Genomic DNA, 14,452 nt, shown 5'->3' on the forward strand with positions numbered 1-14,452 from the left:
TGGGTTGTCAGTTAGCAAATTATTTTCAAAGTGTTAACTTACTGCTTTCATTTTCTGTTTACTGCATTACTGTACAATGTGAATAAATGGATCTAATTTTAAAAAAATTTGATATTGCAGAGATATTTTTATTTGTGATTTTCTTCTTATTTAATATTCACAATCCACACATTCTAGATGGAGAACTAAGTTGACTTCAGCTTTTCTTATTGGAATCCTCTTTGCACCACACTGCTTTTTTAGAGAGATCTGATAGTTTGATGCTTATTTTCATGACTTCATAGCACATATAATAAGGTACCACTCTCATCTGCAACAAATTTGAAATAAATTTTGATTCATAATTCACACCAGTGCTGTCACTGCTGACAAGTGCATTTAATATCCCTTAGTCCTATTCCAGTCTCTGAATCTGCTGATGGCATGTATTGTAATCTGTCATTTCCATTCTAAACTAACTGCTCTAGGACGTCTACATAAGCCAATCCAAAATTTTCCCTCCAAGTTCTCACACAAAAGTTCTCAATCTGAGATCAGGGAAAGAAACAAAGATGATGGAATTTTGCTAATAAAGTTGTAGGAGAAATTGTTACCATTTTCAGGAACAATGTGTCTTCAGAGCTCTATTTCCACTGGTATGAGACTTTAAAACTAGAGTTTTTCAAAAAACAATTTGAATGTCTACTGGGTACACATACTGTGATAGGAAAACTCAAATGCATTCTACCTTCTACATTTATCAGTGATTTTCTCAGTTGATTACCAATCTGGATTCTTGGAGAATGTGAAGTATTATACACTGATGAAGTCAGTTTCAAATTTCTGAGGGGAAATAGATATTCAGTGAAAAGCTAGATAAAAGAATTTTTGTTTTTTTTTTAACTTGTATGAGGTGAATCAAATAGCTTCCCTGAAATGTCAGACAGAATACATCTTTCCTTTCATCTCAGTTGGTTATAATTTTAGAAGGGAAAAGGAAGGTCAAATTCCATATTACAAGAGGAAGTAGGAGTTTCACAAGAGATCATTGACTTGCTGTCTTATGTAGGCAACATAGTGTACTAAGCAAAAATCAGTAGATCTGGCATTTAAGCTTTGCTTATTTCACTTGAAATTTCCCAGTACGAACATCTTTCTCTTTTGAAAAGAAAAAGTGCTCTACCAATGTTAATTGCAATCTTTTACAACAAGGGACTACTCTCTGTCTGTTCCCTTCTCATGCCCTAAAATTTCTAAAAGCTGCACTTTTATTTGTACCATTACCTTCTCCAGAATTTCCATTACTATATTACATGCTTTATGTGCAAAATAAATGTTACAACCTCTCTCAAGTGCCCTATCATTCTTGTAGTCTTCTCTGAATTCTGAGATATAAGTCAGAGAAAGAGAGAGAGAGAGAGACTGACTAACTCAGTACCTTGAATGTAGACCAGCAGAACTTAAACTACAAAATACAGCTTTATTTATGTAGCTTCAAAACCAAAACCAACTATATCCACATGGATTGCTGTCTATACTAAATTAAATTAAAATGCTTGACTCAACCATTTCACTCACTTCATCAACATGATTTATTATTCTAGGAAACTCAGTCTTGGGAAGATAAAGGTTCCAAATAACTTCATTGTTATGGAGAAAATCATTTAGATGAATATCAAACTATTGAACTTTTAAACAGATAACTTTGACAAATTGTTTACTTCCCCAATTCTTTAAAGCCTCTTTACTTCAAAACCCACGTCTTGTCATGTTCACCAACCCTAAACTAGTATATTTTGACACCCAATTCTAACCAATCTCCTTTTACTCTCTGTCTACAATACACACTGGAAACCTGTCTTAAGCCAGATTCCAAAGCCTTATGAATCTCCTGACTTTACCTGTCTCCTTGAGAGGCGAAGACTCTGGCACAGTAGTACATTGCTGAGATAATGCACATTTAGCTTTGTTTGATTAACAGGTTGTTTGAATGATATTTTGGGGGAGCCAACATTCAACCAATACGTGTCATTTATCTGATTCTCCCACTTTGGGCACTAGAATATTGAATTTACAAGGAGAACATAAAATATTTGAGAAAGAATGAACCACACTGTAAGTATAATAAATATATAAAATTGCTATATAGGAGCTTAAGCCCTTTTCACTCTAATGGATGTGCTATTATTTCGCAATTCTTACTAAGAAAAATGAACCTCTTGGCCACATGTGTCTAAGGAAAACTTTCTGTTGATCAGTGACTGTCTAAATCTTATTTAGCAGTGCTGATTTTACATCATTCGTTTATAGATTTCCTTTCCTTTTCTGTTCACAGTCAACACCATGCGTGTAAATGACTGCTTCCCTTTTTAGCTTTTATTTCTGATATTCCTGTGTATTCCTCAATAAATTTGCTCTAAGTCTTCCTTACAGCACAAGGTCTATGTAAACAACACTTCTAAGGATATTTGCTTTTGTCCAGTCTACAATGTCTCCTTGCATTTCTCTGCTCTGTCTGCTTTCTAAATTTCTTTTTATTTCAACTCTTATCTCTGGGTCATGGTGGTAGAGTTGGTAAAGTGTAGGAGAGAGGAATTTATCTTTAAAAGCCACTTTCCCTTCAGGAAAAGAAGACAGTTTTCAGATAAAATCTATCCCAGGAATGTAATCTACTTTGGGGAAAAAATGTATTTTATTAAGAAACCTGTGTGTAGTATTTATATACATTCCTCTTGGATTAAAAAAAGTTAAAGCTCTTTAAGCCCCATCGGTGAAATTTTATTTCATAGTTAAGTCTCCTTCTGTAGCAGGGAATCCAAGATGAGGAGACAGGAGCTTCTTTCAACTGTCCTCGCTCACATGAACTGTTGTTTGGCCCAGTGGGTATTACTCAGGTGTTTAAGAAGTTGCATTGTCAGTTAATCATTAGAGAGAATCAGATGCTAATGATAACACATTAGCTCTACATTCTAGAAATACACTTTGTAGAGTTTTCCATCCCATGCTATTAGAAGTGGAACAAAATGATGACACAGAATTAGTTAAATAAAGGTAGGAAACTACATGGCAAGATGCAGAATTGACAAAGCACCTAAACTTTGTTAGGCACACGCTGATGAATTAACTAGTCTCAAATAGACCTCCTAATAGAAGCCTAAATTAGCTAAAAGCAATACAAATGTAATTAGTTACTTGGCAAGGATCTTTAGAATGCAGGCTGCCCTGAAAAGGGAAAGTATAAATGACAATATACATGAAAGTATAATTTTTTACACAAAAATGGTTAATAATTTCTGAAGCATATTTGTATTTTTGGTACATTAAAAAAATCAAACAATTTGGATTAAACAGTAAACATTATAACCACATATAAACAGTCATGTAATTAAGCTTTACAATTCCTTTTTCCAATTTAGCTGTGTGGTAAATAATTACTATAAAGTCAATGAATAAAATTTAGTATTGACATCAATTTGTTTATCTATACATTGTTCTTAATGTATTTTGTGAATGTCAGTTCTGTTTCCATCTCAGGGTTTGGGGGAGGCAAAGAATGACTCAGCTTGGAGATTGAGTGGACATGTATGTCACTGACCAGGAGGAAACAACACATTTGACGGAAAAATCGTTACTTCAATTTTGGGCATTAGAGATGGCTCTGATTTCTGGGTCAAGACTACACATGAATAGAGATAAAAACCTAGAATTTAAGAGGGAATTTTGTGGTGGAGATAGTTCGGGGGTACACGACCAGCCTATGGTTCACAGGGAACTTTCGAGTGGAGATGGTCTTCTTGTGATAGTGTGTAGAATAAAAATGGATGGGGGCTAAGATAGAGCAAAGGAATATTGTGATGACTGATCCTGAAGAAGAGAAATAGGAAGCCTCAGACTTCTGAGAAGGGAGTGAGTTGTGAATCTGTAATGAATACTATACAAATTAATACACTGCTATTTATGAATCATTCTGGTGCAAATTAATGATGTAGAGTTTGGTTCTCCTATTTATTTATTTCAAAAGTTTTCATTTGCTTTAACACCAGGCTGTGTATGCTTCCAAGTATGAAGGAGAAAAGATACCCTTTGCCCTCTGGCCTGAATCCAACCAACCTGAACCTAAACAGTTTGTTGTTCTGAACTTGACTAGGCCAGATTCATAAAAGAGGGGCTTGAAACTTTGGAGAGTTGGATATTGAGGATCTGTCTGTGAATCCAACTTGATTGCCAGTATAGTTCTAAGAATATAGGAGGAGATCAATAAATATTTGCTGTAGATTAAATGAATCTACTTGGAGTTGCGTTTTCGTCTCCATCTCCTGTCAAGTGTCCCCCACCTCTTGTTCATAGGAAAGCTTAGCGCACACAAGGTCCAATAAATAAATAGATAGATAGATAGATAGATAGATAGATAGATAGATAGATAGTTCGATCGATCAATCAACCTAATTTACCCACCTCTGTCTCCCTCCCAAAAAAGATTTTCTAGAGTTTTCAGAATTAGTGCTTACAGCAAAATGAGAGCATGAGAATTCCTGATTCAACTGATACCCAAGTCCTAATAGTTCATTTTTAACGTAAAAATATGAACAAAATAAAAATGTTGATATCTAATTCTCTGTCTTTGTATTCCATATTTTGCTAAGCATCTTGCCTTTTAATGAAGAATCTTATTTATTAATGATTTGTCACTATCTGCTGTGCAAAACTCTTTAAAAGATTTTTGCCATTTGGGATGTGAAACATTTTCAATTTCGCATTTGCTTCCTGTACAAGTTTTGTGACTTTTACATGTTACCTGTAGTTTATAAATTGGAAATAATGGATATACAGTGAAATTTTCCATGCATTAATGAGATCCCATGAAGCCTTAGAAATTTTAAGCTATCTAACTTGGTATTGAATTAATAAATATTTTATAGTTCTTTGAGTTTATTTTTAAAGCATTATACTACTAGACCTTAGCTTAGATTGTTTATTTCCTAATATATATTTTAATTTGTTTGTAATCTCACCCCAAAATGGGTATTCAATAAATATTTAATAAGTATTTTTAAATGAAAAACAAAATGTAAAGTGTTTTCAGACACCATAATTTGACTATGTATAATTGATACCCACATTATGCTAACAGCAAAGTGTAACATTACATTCTACTTTGCCCCTGGCTTTTTCACTTTTATAGGTATTTCAAACTGAGAGTGATGACAGTGTGAAAAGTCTTAGCAATGAGATTGAAAAAAACCCAAAGCTGCAGTGACTTCTTTGGAGACTAGTTTTTGAATACCACTTCTCTAGGTTCTATGAGACAAGATGAAAAGCCACAAATAGCAATGTCAGTATATACTTAGTACAAATCTGCTCAATCCTTCCTATTAATTTAGGTTTTGAAAGAGATACAAAAAGGAACTTGGTGACTGTACCTAAGAAGCTCTCTTGTTAACATAAGGACAGGTCGAGGGTGAGGCAAATGAGGTGCTGGTGATTCTGTAACTTCTGATGCAGGAGTTCGTGGACTACACTCTAAAATCATTTTTTAAAAATATGGATTCCTAGATTTCACCCAAAAGACACTGGATCACTACTCAGTAAACAGACATTGTGAGGTGAATGCCTCATATGCAAAACTTAAAGGGCACCAAAAAAAAAAACCTCAATAATCAAGATAAACAATATTTTAATGCAACATTTAAAAAAAAAACCCAAAATTTACTACAAAATGCAAAAAATGATGAACAAATTATAAAAATTTTAAAATAAAGATGTGATCAGTATTATGGATTTTTCCTTTTGCCTCAGGCCATGACATGGCTCAGTAGGGCACTGTGTCTTAAAACCAAAGGAAAACAAAAGCATGGAATATTACCAGGAATGGGCCACCCCCTAGGGCAAATGTTTCCCTCCATAGCCTGTTATCTGATTTAATTCCCTTCTTACAGGGAGTTCCTGCTTATCTGCTATAGCTGCTGGGATTGGTGCTTTCAGCCCAGCATCCAAGGTCACCCTAGAAGGAGGAAGGGTTGGTTGAAAGACTATTAACTTTGGAATGATGACTTCTGGACCTCATCCCAAGAGGGCTTACAAACTTCCCATTATTGACATATGCCTATGTTTAAATTCATCATTGCTTTAAAAGAACTGCAAATCCAAGGAATGATTCAGATCTAGATGTAACAGAAACAAACAAAAGCATAATAAATGTTTATTTCATTGAAGATTTTTGGTTTCTTCAAATATAAAATTCAACTTAAATTATAATCACGCCTACTGTTTTTAGTACCGTTTATGCTCATGAAAGTGAATAGTGAGAAGTAAACTGAGGGGTTTTTGTGACATATATTGAGCAATAATATACTGCTTAAATGTGTTTGTCAAACATTTTGGTAGAAGCAAAATTGATAATCAACGTAAGTGTTTTTCAGGATAAAAAAATTAAAGTAAAATGTGTGCTATAGCTCATGTAGATGTCACTAAATTTTTAAAACCATAAACAATTATTATTGCTTCCTATATACCTAGCATGTATGTATAATAAAGGGGATGAAAAGGCAAATTGCCATAACTTAAATATTGATTTGCCTAAAGTGAAATGTACTCTTTCATAATATAAACAATACACTCTAGGAATCACCTTGCAGGCCAATAGAGAGAACCTCAATATTACTCACTCCTACTCTGAGAAGTACTAACAGAAGGTGAGGGGAAATGAGAAGTCCTCTGAAGTCTTCCTATCAGCAACATTTCCATAATGTAATCAAAAGAAGTGGGGTAATATGTATATTTTACTCATTTCTATGACGGTCAGAAGAACGCATGAGTTCTGTGCAGAAGAAGACGGAGTAAAACCAACCCATTTAGCATGGAAAAGATGATCTGTCCTATATTGTTCTTTGTAATCCACCCTACAGGTTATATTTCCCAAACTCTGTGTTATAGAGCATAATAGTAATGCTTCATACGTGCAGTCAGCCCTGAATAGGAATTGTATAAAACCATATTGCATAATGGCTAGTGAACTTTACCTTCAATTCTCCTGGAAGAAAAAAATCTAAAAACATGAAATTAAGTCAATTGATTTAACCAGTTTGGTTATCTGGATTTCCCTTGGTTAACTGCTAATAGGCTATTAGAAATCCCTTGGGAAGATCAGGGAGGCAAACTGAGGAAACTGAGAATGAGAGGATGAAGCAAAATGTTAAGATTTACTACTTGGTGTTGAGAAAGACAAGAGAAGAGACAAACTCCACAACTGTAATTCAGTCTGTGGATTTTTGCTGTGAGGCGCAAAGAGTTCCTCATGAATAGTTTTGTCGCACATCATTGAATTGCAGCCTAGCAGAGTAAATAATCATCAGAACGATGCCCTTGGTTCTTCATAAGAAGGGCCGAGGGCACTCAATAATTCTGTTGAAGAATGTAAGTATATATGTTTCTAAATCCACTATTAAAACTTGTGTGTATAAATATAAATGTATGTATACATATATTAATTGATGTTTAAATAAGTAAAACAATTATTTGGTAATTAACTAGTGATACCATTTTCTTGCATTATGACACTTTGTAATGTTGTTTCTCTATTTTGAGTAGTCCTCTTAACAAAATACTCAGAATCATGAGTATCTCCTGGAGGCTACAATAAAAATAGCTTCTTTGCCTCTGCCTGTCCAAGAAGACAAGAATGGTTATAGACAATAAAGGCTAGATTTGATGTTTTTAAAATTCCTTGGTATGAGACTCAGCTCCGTAATTTACTTACTCTGTGATTACGAACAGAAGTCACTAAAACTTTCAGACTTATGCCTGTTGAGAAAGAGTCTGTCCTGAGAACATTGATGTAGTGTGGATCAGACTGGCTAATCAGCTTGTCAAATTACATAAATGTATAGAATAATATATGCCACTTAAAATATACATTGCTTTAAAAAGCCTGAACATGAAAAAAATAGTAATTCACATGTGCTCTCAGTCTGAGTGAGTTTAAACAATGAATCTGTCCAAATCCATTTAGACTTTGACATGGAAATTATGTTTTTTTAGTACTATTTTAAAGAGAAGTTTTAAATAAAGACACAAGTTAATATTGTCAAAGAAAAGACACTACAAACCCGAGTTTGAAAGGATATTTATGCTTATCTAAAATAATGCTGACTATTCTTCACAAGTGTGTACCTAGAATTAGATTTCATTGGTAATACACTTTTTAAAGAAACACATTTGAGAATATTTTGAAATACCTGAAGTATCATCCTAAGAAAAATAATTTCAAATGAATATGCACATATATTTTTTATATACTTTTAGAGGACTCATTGACATCCTGAAGTCAATTCATGAATTCTAAGTTGAGGACACTGCTATATTTCTTTCCAGGCAGTAAGCCAACAGAGTTAAAGTAAGGAGTTGTTCATTCAAACCTGAATTTTTTCCTGAATTTGACCAATAGCAAACAGTGAAATGTGTCTAAATTAAGAAATGCCCTAAATTAAGAAAATAAGATGTTATCTAAAGATAAAATGAAAACATAATGTGGAGCAAATACTTATAAAAATATAAGCTGAGAGTGGGAAAAATAAATTTTTTTTATTATATTACTCATTTGTTTGCCTATAACCTTTGAAAAGTTTTTCTTTGGGGGTAAACTTTATAATGGTTGATACTGTTCTAAGAAGAGTCGCCATCACTAGTTCAAATTTGAATAGGTAAACCATGTAAAAGGAAACCCTTTTCAAGGGTTAAGAGCAATGTTTAATTTTTGTCAAAAGCTCAATTATCATGGACCAAGAAAGCTACTGTTAGGCAAATGAGTCATTAACAGAAAGAAAATAAAGAGAAGAAATGTGTAGAACCTGGAGTAGATGAGAATAATGTAGCTAAAATGAAAGAGGAAAAAAAAAACAACAACCAACTACTAGAGTTAACTTAGTAGTGGCCATATTTAATTAGTTACTATGGTTTATCGAATGCTAAGAATAAAGACCCAAGCAGAGTGTCACAATGCAATTCAAAACAATCTGTCTTGGAAAAAAAAACCAACCTATTTTAGATTGATGATTTTTAGTTGATTTGGTAACCCTAAGGGGTTTGTGAGCCGTATTCAGTTGTCCCCGAGCTACAGCTGCCATTCAGAGGAGTGAAACTGTGGGATTTAAGACAGCGTGAGTGGAAAACTGTTGTGTGAACTGAGAGTGTGGGCCAGTACTAAGGTTGTTTGTAGAAACTGGGTGGCTGAGATTTCTGAGACTCAGGAAATCCTTCACCTTCACTCCTATCTTAAGGTTGGATGACTTTACTTGAATGTACATATAATTTGGGACACTTAAGTACTCTTTCTTTTCTCTGTAATCCATTCTCCACTCTGCTTCTATTGGAAGGCTGACACTCAGGTCTGATTAGGTCATCAGCTTAACTCTTACAGCATCTTGCTGTGATGGAGAATGGAGAGGGGTGGAGGGGTGGTGAGCTCCATCTCATCATGGTGGGGAGTGCCTTGAGATAAAGTTGAGAAACAAGCCTCAGCGGCTCAGAAGGAGTAAAATCTAGAATTGATTTTGTTTCTTTCCCAAAGGTGAGGAAACAGCAAGAAGCCCAGCTGGGTGTTCAGCACTCAGCTTCTTGGCTAATTGGCATGTATAGCCTTGGTGAGACTGGGCTGGAGCATCCCAGGAAGCAGTGAGGAAGCAGCACATTTCCCGGTGGTGGAAGTACAGACCTTACTGGGATCCCACATAACTCACACTGCTGGACCACAGCCATTTTTTGGAGTGTTTTTTTTTCCCCTCACCACAAGAAACCATTTGTCTAGGCAAATTTAAATGTTGTTCATGAGCTGACATCTTGCATTGCATCAGCTCTATCAGCCTGGCTTTGGAACTGAGTCATTCTTTGGAACAACTCTTTGGAATGTGAGTCAGAATTGAAGTAAGAAGATTTATTATGTTTTTTTCCTAAGTGTCTTCAAAGACTTTTAAGCAGGAAAGTTGTGTGATCAGATTTTCATTGCAGAAATCTCTCTCTGACAGCGCTGTAGAATCGAGCACGACTAGAAGCAGCCAGGTGACCTAAGAATTCAGGTAGGAAACTTCCATGGCCTCAGCCAAGACTTGGCAGTGGGGCTAGCAAGGATTTAGATTTGTGAGAGACTTAGAAGTTGGGATTGAACTAGCACTTGACAACAGGCTGCATTTAGAGGATAACGGAAAGAGAGCAGCCCAAGACCAGATAGTCAAGGTTCTGAGCCGAAGAACTAGTTAAATGATGGTTGTTAATCAAAGATAGTATTTCAAGGGAAAGTAGTAGGTTTTAAAAAAGGTTTGGAAATTTTGGGTTTGAAGTGCCTGGGAGTCCAATTGGAGATGCCCAGCATGATTTGAGTTCAGCTAAGAGAACGGTGACATAGACATAGATGTGGGCTTCCACACCTCATTATCTTTTGGTGAGATATTTAGAACAGTGACTGTCATCTGGGGTAGGTTATGAGGGAGCCTATTAGACTCATCCAGAGGGAGGAAGTTTCAAACTGTACACGTACCATTCTTTCTCCTTCAAGTTTATGACACAGCCTTAAGTAGAAAGCACCCTTACCAATTTCTGAGATTCTTGCTGTAGTGAGTTGCTATTTATGGCAGAAGTGAGAAACACCTATCAAGTAGCTTCAGACATAAAATAAAGGATTAACAAACACTGGAACCAGGGACTCCAAAAAATTCTGCTCAGTAAATGTGTACTGAATGATTTCCAAAAATCCTCCATAGTTACCTATGATGATAACAAGCTGACTGACACTGGATTACACTCTTTAGTAGTTATGGTCTCTTAGGAAAGTCAGTCAAATGGTTAACAGTGTTAACATAATGATGTGAAAAGAATGATAAAAGTATTCCTGTGGTGTTTTGGGAGAAGAAAATGCAAACAGAATGTGTGTGTTTGTGTGTAGGGTAATAATGGTGACAGTGTAGACTTCACAGGAAGAAAGGACTCCAGATTGGAGTTTCGAAGAATGGGGTTAGTTAGTTGGGTAAAGCAGATGGAATTTCCCAGTGTTGTCATCATGTGTCATTTAAGACTGCTTTTGACTGCAAGTAACAAAAAAACCCAAGCAACAATGGTGCTAGGAATAGAGCTATTTAATTTAATTTTATAACATAAAGGGTAGATATGAGGTATAAATAATTTGGAATAATACATGACAAAAATTGAAAATCCTAGGCATAGCTGTCTAAGCATATTTTATGGAAATATTGAGGCAAACAATAAGAATAGCTAAAAAAAGAAGAAAATGATCGACAGTGTGAAACAGGATTTGGGGACGCTGAGTGGTGATGTAGGAGGTTCCTGTTTTTCTTTATAAACCTTTCAATACTATTTTTTAAAATTAGGCATAGATATTAATATTATAAAAATAAAATTTTAATTTAAATAATAGTTTGACGATGGCTATTGCTATATTCATTATGGCCTTGAGTTACTGATTTTGAAGTTTCAGTTGTATATCTTAATGGCAGTACACAGTTTTGAAACTCAGGCCATGAGATGTGGTATTTCAAAATGAGAAGCCCTCCAGAAGATCAAAAGAAGTGACCAGAGAAATAAAACTAGTGGATATAGGAATTTCTTGTATGAGAAAGTGATCAACATCCCAAACAAGGGCATAAAATTATACTATGTATTTGTCAAATGTTTAATAATTGGTGAATTTGATGAGTGAAATTATTTATAATTCAATGAGCTTGTGGATTACTCAAGAATACTGTAAGTGCACTTTACTAATGAAATACAAACAATATTTTAAAAATATTTGAACCACCAATCTCTCTCTCTCTCTTTCCTTTTTTTCGCTTTGCACTTTCTGCCCCAAGGGTATCAAGACATACTCACTACCTTGAAGAGGTTTGGGATTGATAAAAGAGAATGTAAGGAGAGAGAAGGTAATTTTTTTTGCTGTTTTTTCAGTCCATATAAAGATGACAACCTAAACACTCTCTCCTAAACCAAACACGTGTGTGTATTAAAAGAAAACTTAGAAATTTAAATTTTAGTTTGAATTTAAGCCATAGGATTGAGGACCTGATGAAGGGGAATTCTCCTATCCACTACCTCTTACCTCTCAGCAAACTGAAGCAAGGTCCCTTAATGTGGTTTCAAGAGGAGTCATGAAGGAATGGAGACTCCAAAATGACAGGATATGAGAAACATATATACTGGCTCTCATCACCAAATCATGATCAAAACCCACACTGTCTTCCTGTGCAGGGTATGTTACAGAATTGATGGAGGCTGGTGATCCAGTTGAAAAGCTAGAAATAATAACCCTACTTCCCCATGGGTTTTCACTTACGTGTAATAGAAATAGAAGTTCCTAGTGACACACACAAGGGAGCAAAATGTAGCTGAGATGAGAGATTTCATGTTTTTCATGAAGGGGCCATTTAGAAGGGTGAGGGGACTCTGAATATGAAATTGCAAAACAGACATTTTAACTGAGGCAACATATGAAGCTTGTGCCCAAGAATCAGGGATATGTCGTGCCTGAAAATTTAGAGGTGGAGTCAACAGACCAGGGGAAGCAACCATGATTCTGGGAGCTGTAATCACAGACTGTCAGTGCTTACACCGCACGTCTTTCTCCAGCCTCTGAATTTATCAGCAGGAGACCGTGCCGCGTATACAAGACAAGCAAAGAACAGAGATTAGCAGTCAGACCATGAACTGTGCCATATTTTTCTCTGGAATCTAGATGCCTTGTTAAGAAGTGGGGAAAGATTTGGGGCTTGATAGGGGCTTGAACTTCAAATGGTCTGGATGCAGAATTCATGCAAAAGAGATTAATTTGAAAAAGCATTTTAAACAACAATAGCTATTTGTGTCGTTTCTTGCTTGTAGGTTGGGTGGCCTATGATAAACTTAGTTCAGTTAGACAAAGTTCTAAAAGCTCTTTTTTCCTATTACTAGTTTTAGTTGTAGTTCATATACTTTGATTCTGCGACAAGCAGGAGCTCAGCAGACGCAGGAAAAATGGGAGGAACGACTTGTGTTCTCATTTGTATGTTATCCCCCGTTCTCTTTTGTGCACTTCGTTCATGATTCAATTTACTTTTCAAAATTTAAGGTGTTCTTTAGGTCCAAGCCTCCTAGCTGATCGCCTGTGGGATTAAATTGAAATGTTAGTATTAACTACACAGGCCTGTGAAAAGCCCTAGAAATGGGATAAGTGAGTTCCGAGCAGCAACTTGTTAAGGTCAAGTGGTTATTAAGGAATGAGGAATTTCCCAGATGATTCTTCTGGCATTTTAGGACCTACCAGTGTCTCAGTTACCGGCTTCCTGGCCCTTTCTTGAAAGATGATTTACTTCATCAATATACTCCCTCCCATGTTCTAGGTGATAGGACCAAGCCTGGCTTTAGTTAAGAGGGCTTTAAAATGCTCAAACAATCCCATGACTCAAGAACAAGTCATTTTTTTTCCCCAAGACTAACTCCCACTCCTAACCTGTCCCCAGTTTAACACAGTTTGCCTCTTTATTCATATTAGGTCTCCCTCCCTACCCCACCGCCTCCGTCTCCTTTCTCTCTCTCTCTCTCTCAATCTCTCTGCTATTATTAGTGCCCAAGTCCTCTTTTTGTCATAACTAGTAGCAAAATCTATCTAAAGCTAGATTTCTGGTTTGCTGTTATCTGTCTCCCCTTCTAGGAGCAGAATAATTCTTTCTCAACACTGGCTCTGGAGCTGGGACAGAGCGTCATGACAGATTTATCACTTGCTCTGCTGAGTTGCAGAGTGCTGCCTGTAGAGGCCCCTTCAAGACATGGTGTCGAACGGTCAGGAGGCCAAATGTTTACTTGCGTTACCATCTGTTGTCTGTATTCTTCCTGCTGAGTTAGACTTCAACCCACCAGGTACAGTCAACTCTTTCCACCTCCAGCCAGTCTGTAGTTCCAAGTGCTTACCTCTTGCTGTCTAGCTGGCACCACCTGCTTTTGGATATAATGATTATTCTTTTGGGAAAATCTGTGAACCAATTTGGATATGTTTGGCTTTAGATAATGGAAAATCTGGCTCAACGGCACAAACAATCTAGAAATTTATTAGTTTCCAAAACCTTAAGTGCAAAGATAGGATGATTCAGGGTTGGGATCTACTAATGGCTTCATATCTATACATCTAATTATGGAAACGTGGCTATGGTGCAGTAAGGAGATACTAAGACAATTTTAAGACATCTTTCATTCTGGAGATAGGTCTCAAGGTGAAAACTGCCCTAATTATATTACAAGGTCTGATTAAATTTAAAAACCAGATTTAGATGAGAGGAAGGAATTTCATCTGAAAGTTTCAACTCTTCTCATCTGAATAATTAGAAGAATAAAATTCACACTTGTGTTTGTACAGGTAGATTTATTATTTACTTAGCTGCAGTTTGGGAATGCAATATACAAGGTTTAGGTTGGGAGTGCTCATGTTAATGACATTTATCTC

Source organism: Camelus ferus, chromosome 14 (assembly GCF_009834535.1).
Source record: "Camelus ferus isolate YT-003-E chromosome 14, BCGSAC_Cfer_1.0, whole genome shotgun sequence".
Classification (NCBI taxonomy): Eukaryota; Metazoa; Chordata; class Mammalia; order Artiodactyla; family Camelidae; genus Camelus; species Camelus ferus.